This window comes from Lontra canadensis, unplaced genomic scaffold (assembly GCF_010015895.1).
Source record: "Lontra canadensis isolate GAN:19392208 unplaced genomic scaffold, GSC_riverotter_1.0 scaffold3, whole genome shotgun sequence".
Taxonomy (NCBI): Eukaryota; Metazoa; Chordata; class Mammalia; order Carnivora; family Mustelidae; genus Lontra; species Lontra canadensis.
Genome location: NW_022630997.1, coordinates 18,369,828 through 18,380,471, shown reverse-complemented (window position 1 = coordinate 18,380,471; position 10,644 = coordinate 18,369,828). Strand labels below are relative to the sequence as shown.

General features: G+C 45.1%; 1 long non-coding RNA gene across 1 annotated transcript; it reads left to right on the top strand.

Annotated features, from left to right (window-relative positions):
* The first annotated feature begins 684 nt into the window (after positions 1–684).
* On the top strand, positions 685–9,134 carry LOC116882271. The gene is made up of 3 exons (XR_004385611.1): positions 685–744; positions 1,460–1,579; positions 8,941–9,134. It is a non-coding gene; the product is annotated as an uncharacterized LOC116882271 (long non-coding RNA).
* The last annotated feature ends 1,510 nt before the right edge of the window (positions 9,135–10,644 follow it).

Sequence of the window (10,644 nt, the reverse complement as noted above, 5' to 3'; positions counted from 1 at the left end):
CTGGATGCTTGGTGGCAGAGAGAAGGGAGGAGGTGACACTGAGACCATGCCGTGCTTCTCAGAGGATGCCACTCCACCTGCCCGGGGTAGGTAAATGGCACTCCTGGGTGGTGTTGGGTTTCTTTCCTTTCTATAAACAACGAACAGACCCTGGACCACAGAACAATGGACTGAGTCAGGGGAAGAGAAGAGAGCAGTGTGGGGGCGGGAGGGCTGTGTGGGAAGGAGAGGGGCCCGGGCACACATCCAGTCCCAAGGGCAGGCCCTGTGTCGACTGGCCAGATAACTTTTATATGCTTGGTCCTTTTTTTTTTTTTTTAATTTAAAGGTTTTTGTTTTTTTTTTTTTTAGATTTTATTTATATGACAGACAGAGATCACAAGTAGGCAGAGAGGCAGGCAGAGAGAGAGAGGAAGGGAACCAAGCTCCCTGCTGAGCAGAGAGCCCGATGCAGGGCTTGATTCCAGGACCCCGGGATCATGACCTGAGCTGAAGGTAGAGGCTTTAACCCACTGAGCCACCCCAGGCGCCCCAGGTCCCTTATTTTTAAAAATGGCAATGAGGTTCATGTTGTCAAAGATGATTTTTCTTGAAGGATTGTTGTAAGGTTCAAATTGATTCACTTGCTCAACCAATTATTTATTATCTGTTGTGTTCCAGATCCTGTTTTAGGTGCTGGGGGTAGAGCAGTAACCAAGACAGAAGTAGGCCCAGTCTTCATCTGGGGAGAGAGACAACAAACAGGTAAGTGTAAAATCAAACTTCAGACTGCTGAGTTCACTAAGAGACAGAAAGCTAAGTAGAAGGCATAAAGGTGTCGAGGGAGCTATTTTATTTTATTTTATTTTATTTTATTTTATTTTATTTTATTTTATTCCATTCCATTTCATTTCAATTTATTATCTTTCAATCTTTGTCATCTTTACCCCCAGCATGGGGCTCAAACTCACAACCCCAACATCAAGAGGTGCGTGTGCTACTAACTGCGCCAGCCAGGCTCCCCAGAAAGCTATTTCAGACAAGGAGTTAGAGGAGGACCTCTCCTGGGAGGGGAGACTGGAGCAGAGGCCAGGAGACATGAGCGAGCGAGCTGGGGGGCATCTGGGGAAGCACATTCAATGCTGAGGGAACGGCAAGGGCCGTTAAACCCCTTAAACCCCTCAGAGTGGGGTTTAAGCATGACAACGGATGTGACAGTCCCAGCCTATAAATGGGACTAGATGAACCCTCCAAAGCGGCCATTTCTCACTGGCCTCTTGACTCTCTGATAACGAACCAAGAGGTGAGCAGTCGCAGAAAGACAAGAATTACACCTGACATTCCACTGGTCCTGGGGTCCTACCCTCACGCACTATCACAGGAATAGGCTAAAAGAAAAAGAGAGTACTTTCTTCGGGCTTCCATTAGAGCCAGGAGCATCTTACATTTCATGATCTGTTTATATTCTCTCTTCCCCCAGGGACATGGCTTCCGGGGACAGGAGTGCTCCTGACTTCTCCGGGATCCTGTGGGGTGGTGGTGAGCCACACAGCCTTGGAAAGCGTGGGTCGGAATCCTGCTTCTGTCATGTACTTGCTGTGTGAGTTCAGGCATGTTTCTTGTCTTTCTGAGCCTTGGTTTCCTCATCTATGAAGTGGAGGCATTTTTATAGACAGCCCATGGGGCTGCCATGAGAATGAATAGGGCCTCGGGTATAGTAAGTGCAAAGTTATACATTGCTCATCGACAGTGCCCACGTTCCAGATGCCCAGCATATAGTAAGTGCTCAATGCATTTTGTGGAATGGGAGCTTTAGCGTAAGAAAATGCTGCACGAAGACTTTCATATTCTTCTGCAGCTCTTGCCAGGGGATCTGCGGTGCCCCCAGGAGGGACACAGCCATTGTCTTGGAACACCTACCAGACAGGCCACAAGCTAAATCTCCGAATTGAACTCCTTGCTCCAGGGCCTGTTTTAGTCTCATTCTCAGATGAAAAACATGTCCAGCCGCTAACTTGATAAGGACAGATACAGTGCCTGATCTTTGCCTGGAGCTAAAAAGCAGCCCATTTGCTTCCCACCTGGCTCTGGCTGTCTTCCAGCTCCTGCCCATGGGGTCTCCCCTCAGCCCTCTCTGGAGCTCCACGTGGGCCTGGTACTCACCCCACCTCAGTGCCATGTTGTAGTCATTTCTGTGACTTGTGGAAAGCAGTCTTAGAATCAGGTGAGCCGGGCAAGTGATAGAGCAGAGATCTGAGGATATGGCCAGATGTAAAACATACCTTACACTCACCTGTTCCCAAGGTGAACCCGGCAGCAACCCTCTTGGTTCATAATAACCCGTGTCATTGTGCGGCATAGAAAAACTGAAACAAGCAGCTCATGGGCCCAGAAAAGAGGATTTGAAGGGAAAGGGGGAGAGCATCTCAAATGGAAGAGTAGGGTGCGCGTGTGGCTACAATTGGCTAATGGCAGGAGGCACTGAGAGTGGGAGTAGATTCCGAGGGGCCGGAGGGACCATCTGCAGAACAAGCCTAGGCAAGTGTCTCCCCAGGGACTTCCTCCTTGCTTGCTCCAGTTCCAAGCGACCGCCAGCATTTTGCTTGCTTTCCTAAGACCCAACCCTGGCATGAAGACATAATGGTGACCTTGAGAGCTTGCCCTCCCTCTGTCTTGTGCAACCTGATGTAATGCAGATTGAATGTGTGTCTTCCCCCATTTTTCTGAGTCAGGAGCAGGAGACTGGAGTGGTTATGTCTTCTAAAAGATGGGGAGGTGACCTCATCTTTTAGGTCACCTTGCCCTCACCTCTACTTCCATTCCTTGGGTTCTTTGTCCAGGCAGGCTAGACTCAGCTGAGTGACCCTTGAGTGAGCCGCATTACTGACCTTTGGTGAACCAATGCCAGGAATTTGGTATGTTTAGATGAAGTGGGCTGTAGATCTAGGCCAAAGTGACATTTGACACTGGAGGGCTCTGTTAATACCTTGTACGTGAACCGAGGGAGAAAGTAAGGTGTAGGGATCCCCAAAATAAGAGTCCAGAGTGTTGGCGGACAGCCCTTGGCTGAGTGGCTGTGAGCGAGGGCCTTCACCTTCTCTAGTGTTGTTTTTTCTACTATAAAGTGGGGATAATTCCTGATGCACTGAACAGACAGGGTTCTTATGAGATTCACATTTGAGCAAATTTACAGCATGTGATATCGAGTGGTAGAAAGTACGTGGTTTCCCTCATGCAGTGGTTGTGAGACTCAGCCAAGCAGTTAACTCAATGACCAGCACATAATAGCTGCTCAGTAAAGCATTATAAATAATTCTCAGTGTTGCTCCTAGAATTCTATATGGGCACATGTGATCTTAGTCCACAGAGCCATATAAAATGTTTGTGGTGATTTTCATTTTTATTACCTGTGTATATGTATCTGTGTTTACACTGCCACCTGTTCCAGCCCAGGCAGATACTTCCCATCCCGGTGATCCTAGTAACACCCCTGCTGTTCTCCTTGCATTTGCAACTCCCCAGTTCAGCCCCACACAGTCTCTCCCTCAAACATCATAACCATCACATCATTCCTCTTGAGGAACAGTGTCTTTTGTGGGCATGTGACCTCAGCACCCTCCAGATCGGTCTTTGATGCAAACCCCCTTCTCTGCTGGAGGATCAACCATTTCTGCCCCAAACCTCTGCTTAAGCATCCCTTGAGCTGTCACTGCCAAGTGGAACACCCTTGTCTCTTCTCTTATCTTTCCTCAGTTTCAGCCCTTTCACAGCGTGTATCAGCTCTTTCCTTTAGGAGACTTCCCCTGGTTTACCCACCCCACAGATCACTCAGCGTGTATGGGCTCAGTTTGTGTTCTATGATTTTGCTGTGGCCTGCCCATGACTTTCTAGACAAGCTTTGAGCCACGTGGCACAGACTAGGTTTATGGTTTCTTCTGGATTCCTGGCTGGCCCTTAGTGGGTTGTCCTTGACACATCTGAGGAGGTTGTCCTTGACCATGAGGCTTGCACCTCATTATCTCCATTCTAGACCGCTCTTTTTTTTTTTTAAGATTTTATTTATTCATTTGAGAAAGAGAGTGAGAGACAGAGAGAGCACAAACAGGTGAAGAGGCAGAGATAGAGGGAGAAGCAGACTCTCTGCTGAGCAGCGAGCCTGATGCAGGGCCCTATCCCAGGACCCTGAGATCATGATCTGAGCCAAAGGCAGACACATAGCCATCTGAGCCACCCAGGCGCCCCTCCCCCCTTTATTTTTTAAGATTTTATTTATTCATTTGGGGGAGAGAGAGGGAGCAAGGAAGAGAGAGAGAGAGCGAGAGAGAGAGAGAGAAGGTCCCTCTTTAGCAGCAGAAGTTCCTTGAGGAGCAATGCCACCCTTACATGAAACATCTTATGTCAGATGCCAAGGTGGGTTCCTTCCTCCCACCCCACCCAGGGAAAGCTTTCAACTCATGCTTGCAAATGGTAAACCCTGCCTGACTCACTGCTGTCCTACACAGGTATAATTGCTCTTGTTCTCTAATTTAGCAGGGACCTTGAAACCACCTTGAAATCACCCATGGACCTTGAAACCACCTATGCAAGGAGTGTGTCACAGCCTTGGGTCAATGTCTCTTCAGCATGCTGAGAATTTTCTCCTGGTTTAGTTTTCTGTGTATACCTATAGATAAATGCTCATGCTAGGTTCCCTTTCCTCCAACCCACCTCTCTGTACTCTGGTTTGGTTCTAGGCCTTCTTGGCAAAGAGCAGTCGTGAGCTGCATGTGCAGGTTTGCTCCCAAGTTTCTCTTCCCTCCTTTGGTGTCTCTTCACTTGGCATTTGTGTGTGTCCTTGGCACTTGGCGTAGATACAAGATAAATAGAAACTTGTCTTCTTTGGAGAATCTTATAAGCTGGTGAAACTTTCTCCCCCACTCGTAAGAGACTCTAAAGAGGGCCGGCCCCTGGATTTCTGCTCTCTTCTCTTGCTCCCTAAACATTTTAGGTTAAAGTTCACTTTAAGAATATTTTGAAAGCTGTGGATTTTCTCCCCAGAAAAGGTACACACATATCTAATAGTTTGCATTAAACTGCAGGGGGTTTACCGACCCCATCAAATCCATCCACAAACCCACAGGCCCTAGGTAAGGAATACTTCTCCTCTTAAAAAATAATGAACAAGGATGAGGAGAAGGGAAAAAACCCTCAAAACCACCTAAAAATGGAACATAAATAGAATTGAATGAGCCTAACTCTACTTCAAATAAATAATACTACCACACTGAAGGGAGAGTAAACAAACAAACAAAAACCAATGAATATTGAATTCTAGTTGAAGGACTTTTTCCTATAGTGGTATGGGTTAGCAATCCTAAAAGTTTTTAGTATGCTATAGAATTGAGCAATTGAATAAATATATTGAGGTTAATGGGAGCCTATTCTTGCTGTTGGAGAAGAGAGTTACAAAGATAAAGAGAAGGAACACTAAAATCAATCTTATGGTAATGAATTAGAATGGGAGATATCTATATGAGTTCATGGTTGTGTGTGTGTACAGATATGGTAATAAGATATCAATATCAACTCATATTTCTTAGTTCTGTCTGCTAAAAGTCTTAGAAGTAGACACTCAGTAGCACTGAGCACACCTGGCAGCTAGCTCTTGGTTTCTAAATACCTTTCATCAGTAAAAGGAACCAGGACTCCTTGGAGAAATGGCTGGTTTCAGGGCTCAGAGAGAGAAAACACAAGATGAACCTAGATATCATGTTGTTCCGAAATTAAGGAGGTGCTAAAAAGATAGTAGCAATATGTCAAAAGGACAGAGGAATCAGAAGAGGATCCCACTGGTCAAATCTGGGGCAATCTGAACATTAAATAACAGTAGTTACATTCCCATAGTACGTTCTTTGAATAAAATAAGAATCTAGGAACTCATAGCATCCAGAATATATAAAGAACTAACACAACTCAACACCCCAAAAATAAATAATCCAATTTAAAATGGGCAGAAGACACAGATTTCCTCCAAAGAAGACATACAGATCAATAGACACATGAAAAGATGCTCAACATTACTCATCATCAGGGAAATCAAAACTGCAATGAGATATCGCCTCATGCCTGTCAGGATGGCTAGAATCAACAACATAAGAAGTAACAAGTGTTGGTGAGGATGTGGAGAAAAAGAAGCATTTGTGCACTGGTTGTGGGAATGTAACTGGTGCAGCCAGTATAGAAAATAGTACGGAGGTTCCTCAAAAAGGTAAAAATAGCGGGGTGCCTGGGTGGCTTAGTGGGTTAAAGCCTCTGCCTTCAGCTCGGGTCATGATCTCAGAGTCCTGGGATCGAGCCCCGCATCGGGCTCTCTGCTCAGCAGAGGGCCTGCTTCCTCCTCTCTCTCTGCCTGCCTCTCTGCCTACTTGTAATCTCTGTCTGTCAAATAAATAAATAATATCTTTAAAAAAAAAAAAAGCTAAAAATAGAACTCCCATATGATTCAGTAATCATGCTAGTGGGTAATTACCCCCCAAAATACAAAAACAGTAATTCAAATAGATACATGCACCCTTATGTTTACTGCAGCATTATTTACAATAGCCAAATTTTGGAAGCAGCCCAAGTATCCATCAATAGATGAAGATAAAGAAGCGCTCTCTCTCTCTCTCTCTCTCTCTCTCTCTCTCACACACACACACACAGAGGAATATTATTTAGCCATAAAAAGACTGAAATTTTATCATTTGCAACAACATAGGTGGAGCTAGAGAATATAACGCCAAGCAAAATAAATCAGAGAAAGACAAATACCATATGATTGTACTCATATGTGCAATTCAAGAAACAAAGCTAACAAAGGAAAAGAAAAGTAAGAGTGAGTGAGAGAGAGAGAGAGACAAACCCAGAAACTCAATTATAGACTCAACTGTAGAGTCTGATGGCTACTGGAGGGGAGGAGGGAGGAATGGGGGAATGGGTGGAGGAGACTAGGAGCACACTTATTGTGATGACCGCTGAGTAATGTCTAGAATTGTTGAATCACTATATTGTACACCTGAAACTAATATAACACTGTATGTTAACAATATTTGAATTAAAAATTAAAAAAAAGAATGTATGAGCTCATACTAATGTAAATAATAAATAAATAAGGGAGAACTCTCTCTCATAGAAGAATATTAACGAGTAAATGTAGAAAGAATAATGAAGTTAGAATATTATCCTTGTGCAACCATTAATAATAACCGGCAGAGACAAGAATCATCAGTGGATGCTACAACTTGAAAGTTTGATGAAAAACAGGATATTTACATGAGCGGAAAGCACCTCTCTACAAATTGCTTCCTAGCTACAAAGGGAAAATGATTAATTCTACAGTGGGTTAACCTGGTGAACACAACAGTAAACACTGGGTCAGTTTACAAGACCAGTCAAGAGACAAACTGACCTTATGTGCCTCCTGATATGACGCCCTGAGAAGAAGTTGGTGTCATTTCTATGGTGTATCTGCCAAAATTCCATAGCCTCGATCTAATTTTGAGGACCCATCATACAAACCAAATGCAAGGCCATTCGGCAGAATAACTGGCTTGTAATCTAAATTTGAAAAAAAAAATCGAGTTCATGAGATTAATAAAAAGCTAAGGACCTGATCTCAATTAAAGAAGACTCAAAGAGATATGAACATGTGGTAAGTGATCCTGGATTGGATGCCGGATCAGGGGGAAGAAATAGCTATGAAGTAGGACGTTGTTGGAACAGTTGGTGAAATTTACATATGAACTGTGGGACAGATAATCATTTTGTATCAGTGTTACAGATACACACATATGCACATCTACGTGCCTGTGTACGTACATATTTCTGCACACACGTTCTCTTGGGCACAGGCTGAAGCTGCGTTCACAGCTGGAATTTCTTCTTCAGGCAAACTTCAGTTCTGCTCTTAAGACCTTTCAACTGATTGAATGAGGCCTGCCCAGATTATCTAGGATAATCTTACTTACTTAAAAAAAAAAAAAAAAAAAACAACGAAAAACTGATGATATCCACAAATACCTTCACAGCAATGTCTAGATCAGTATTTGACTGAAATACTGGAGACGATGGCCTTGCCGCCTTGTCACCAAAAAACTGCCTATCCCATAGGCCCAGCATCTACCCTGGGACCCCTCCCTGCTCTGTACAGGTTTGTGAAGTGAAATGGTCATTCCTAACGCCAACACCATTTTCCCAGGCAAACCTCAGTGTCTGACCACAACAGTACCTGCATCCCCCTGTCAGCAGGTGGTTTTCAAGCACAGTGCAGGGGATGGTACCAAAGAGGCATGATTCTACAGGTTCCCCAGTCTGGGGAGACGAAGAAACACAGCCAGAGGAGTGCAAGACAACCTACAGGTTCATTCCCATACCAGTGTCTGAACCACCAAGTCCCCTTCATCTTCTTGTAACTACCTTTCCTAGGTTCCTCTTTTCTAGATGATGACAGCTCCTTGGCCAGAGCTCCCGTGTCTAGCTGGCTCCCCATCCAGGTTGCCCTAGGCCTGGGCTGCTGGTGGAGTTGTCCTCAGACATGACTTCAGTCATCTCCCTCCCGCTTAAGAATTAGCTGCGCTCCTCATTAGCTGCCAAGTCAAGCGCTCCTCATTAGCTGCCAAGTCAAGTCTGGACACCTCTGCCTGGCTTTCGGGCTTCCCCAGTCTGACCCTCCCTGAGTGCATGACAGCTGTCTGCAGAGTTGTGAAAGGCCGTCAGAGAGAAGACGAATTAGTCTGATTCCGTGCTGCTCCAGCAGGCGGAAGGTGATCCTAGGTGCAAACTACGGGGAGACCTGGGTGCCTCAATAGAAAGAATTATTCTCCTTTGTTTTTGGTGTGTGTGGATGTGGGCTGGGGGGATGGGGGTGAGGCGGTGTGTGGGGGGCTCTGATGACGGGTGAAATATTGAGCACAGCACCCACAGGACTTCTCTATTTACCAGCCTCACGGGGCAGGAAGTCACAAAATACTGCACGTCCGGTCTAAACACCAATCGTGTGACGTTTCTGATGGTCTAGACAGACTATTGTTCAACAGGCCTCCTAAATCAGTGAGTGGAGACAACAGGAGGAATATTTTAGATTCTCAAGAAAATACGTATTTGTTCTGATTGCGCTGTGTTTGTATGGTACACTGGGGTTCAGAGATCGGCGGGAGCCCAGTGATAGAAAGCCCTGTTGGCCATGGTGAGGAATTTGGCAACTGAAGCAGGCCAGCGACGTGATCCTAGAATGGAAGCAGGAGACCATGAAGAATGAGCTTTCCAACAGCAGTGAACTTGGCAGCGATGTCATGGATGGCCTTGAGCGGCAATGAGCTCCCAGACACAGGAATGGGGAGTGGGGAACCCCCTCTCAGGGATGCTGCAGAGGGAAGTGGAGCTCCAGAAGGGATGGTGAGCAAGATGACTTCCGAGAACCCTCCCACCTCTGACATTCTCCCGGGCCTCCTGCCCTCCCCTCCAACCCCACATCTCCAGCCAGGATCTCTTCAGCGGCACCACCAAACAGACTCCCCTCCTCAGAACCCTCTCTGTAAGCCAGCCTGCTCCCTTTCTGTCATTCAGATTCTACCTACCCACAGCAGTGCCTCTTGACAATAAATTATGACAAGGGCGCAACGAGTGATTGACAGAATAAGCCATTGTACAACGGAATGTTGGGTGGCTATTTATATTGAAGTGTTGGAAGATTTAATAATGTGGAAAGATGGGCACCATATACTATCACGAGAAAGAAGCTGGTTACAGTGTGACCTGAATTTTGAGTGTTAACCAAAAAAACAAACAAACAAAAAAACCAACATAGAAAAAATACTGGACAATGAGTACATCAAATTATTGTCATATTCTCTGGGTAATGGGATTGGAGGTATTTTCTCTTTATCTATTTTTAGAAATTGTATAAAATTAGCATGATTTGACTTTTATTGGCTTTTACAAAATTATTTTTTAATTCTATTCATCAAAGCCACATCTTTCCCAATAACTCTGACCTACACTTACCTTTTTTGTCTCTAAATCTTCTTGTTGGTTCTGTATAATCCACTACATGGCTGTATTCTGTCTTGTGTTATTACAAGACTGTTTCATTCATGTTAGTCTTGTCTCCACAATTAAGAAAACTTTTCTCTGGCTAACCTGTGACTTCTTTTCTTGCTTTAGCATAGAGGTGAGCTTTGGCACGACTTCTTGCATGGCATGGCATTGTGCAGGAACTGATCTTGGTCCTGGATCCTCAAGGTGCCACATGACCTACATGGCTTTCCAGAGAGGCCCTGGACCTGAGAATAACCCAAAGGCCCACAGCTCTCAAGGGAGTGGAGGTGAAGCTTGGCTTCTGACCCAGGCATTCAGGAACGAAGATCGTTCAACCCTCTCACACTACGCTGTCTCTATCCGCTCTAGTGACTGGACGAAGAGACCTGCAGAAACTAAGGCCCTGTCCAAATTCCAAACCAATGGTCCTCCAACAGCTAGGGCACAGCTGGAGATTGGAAGGTGACTTTTGCATTCTTTTCTCATTGTTTGTGAATGACACTAGAGCTGAGAGAATCTTCAGTGACTGTCGTTCTTTCAAAAAGTTACCCCATATTCTATTCTTAGAAAATGGTCATATTGACACAGTGCCTACTGTGGTCTGCATAC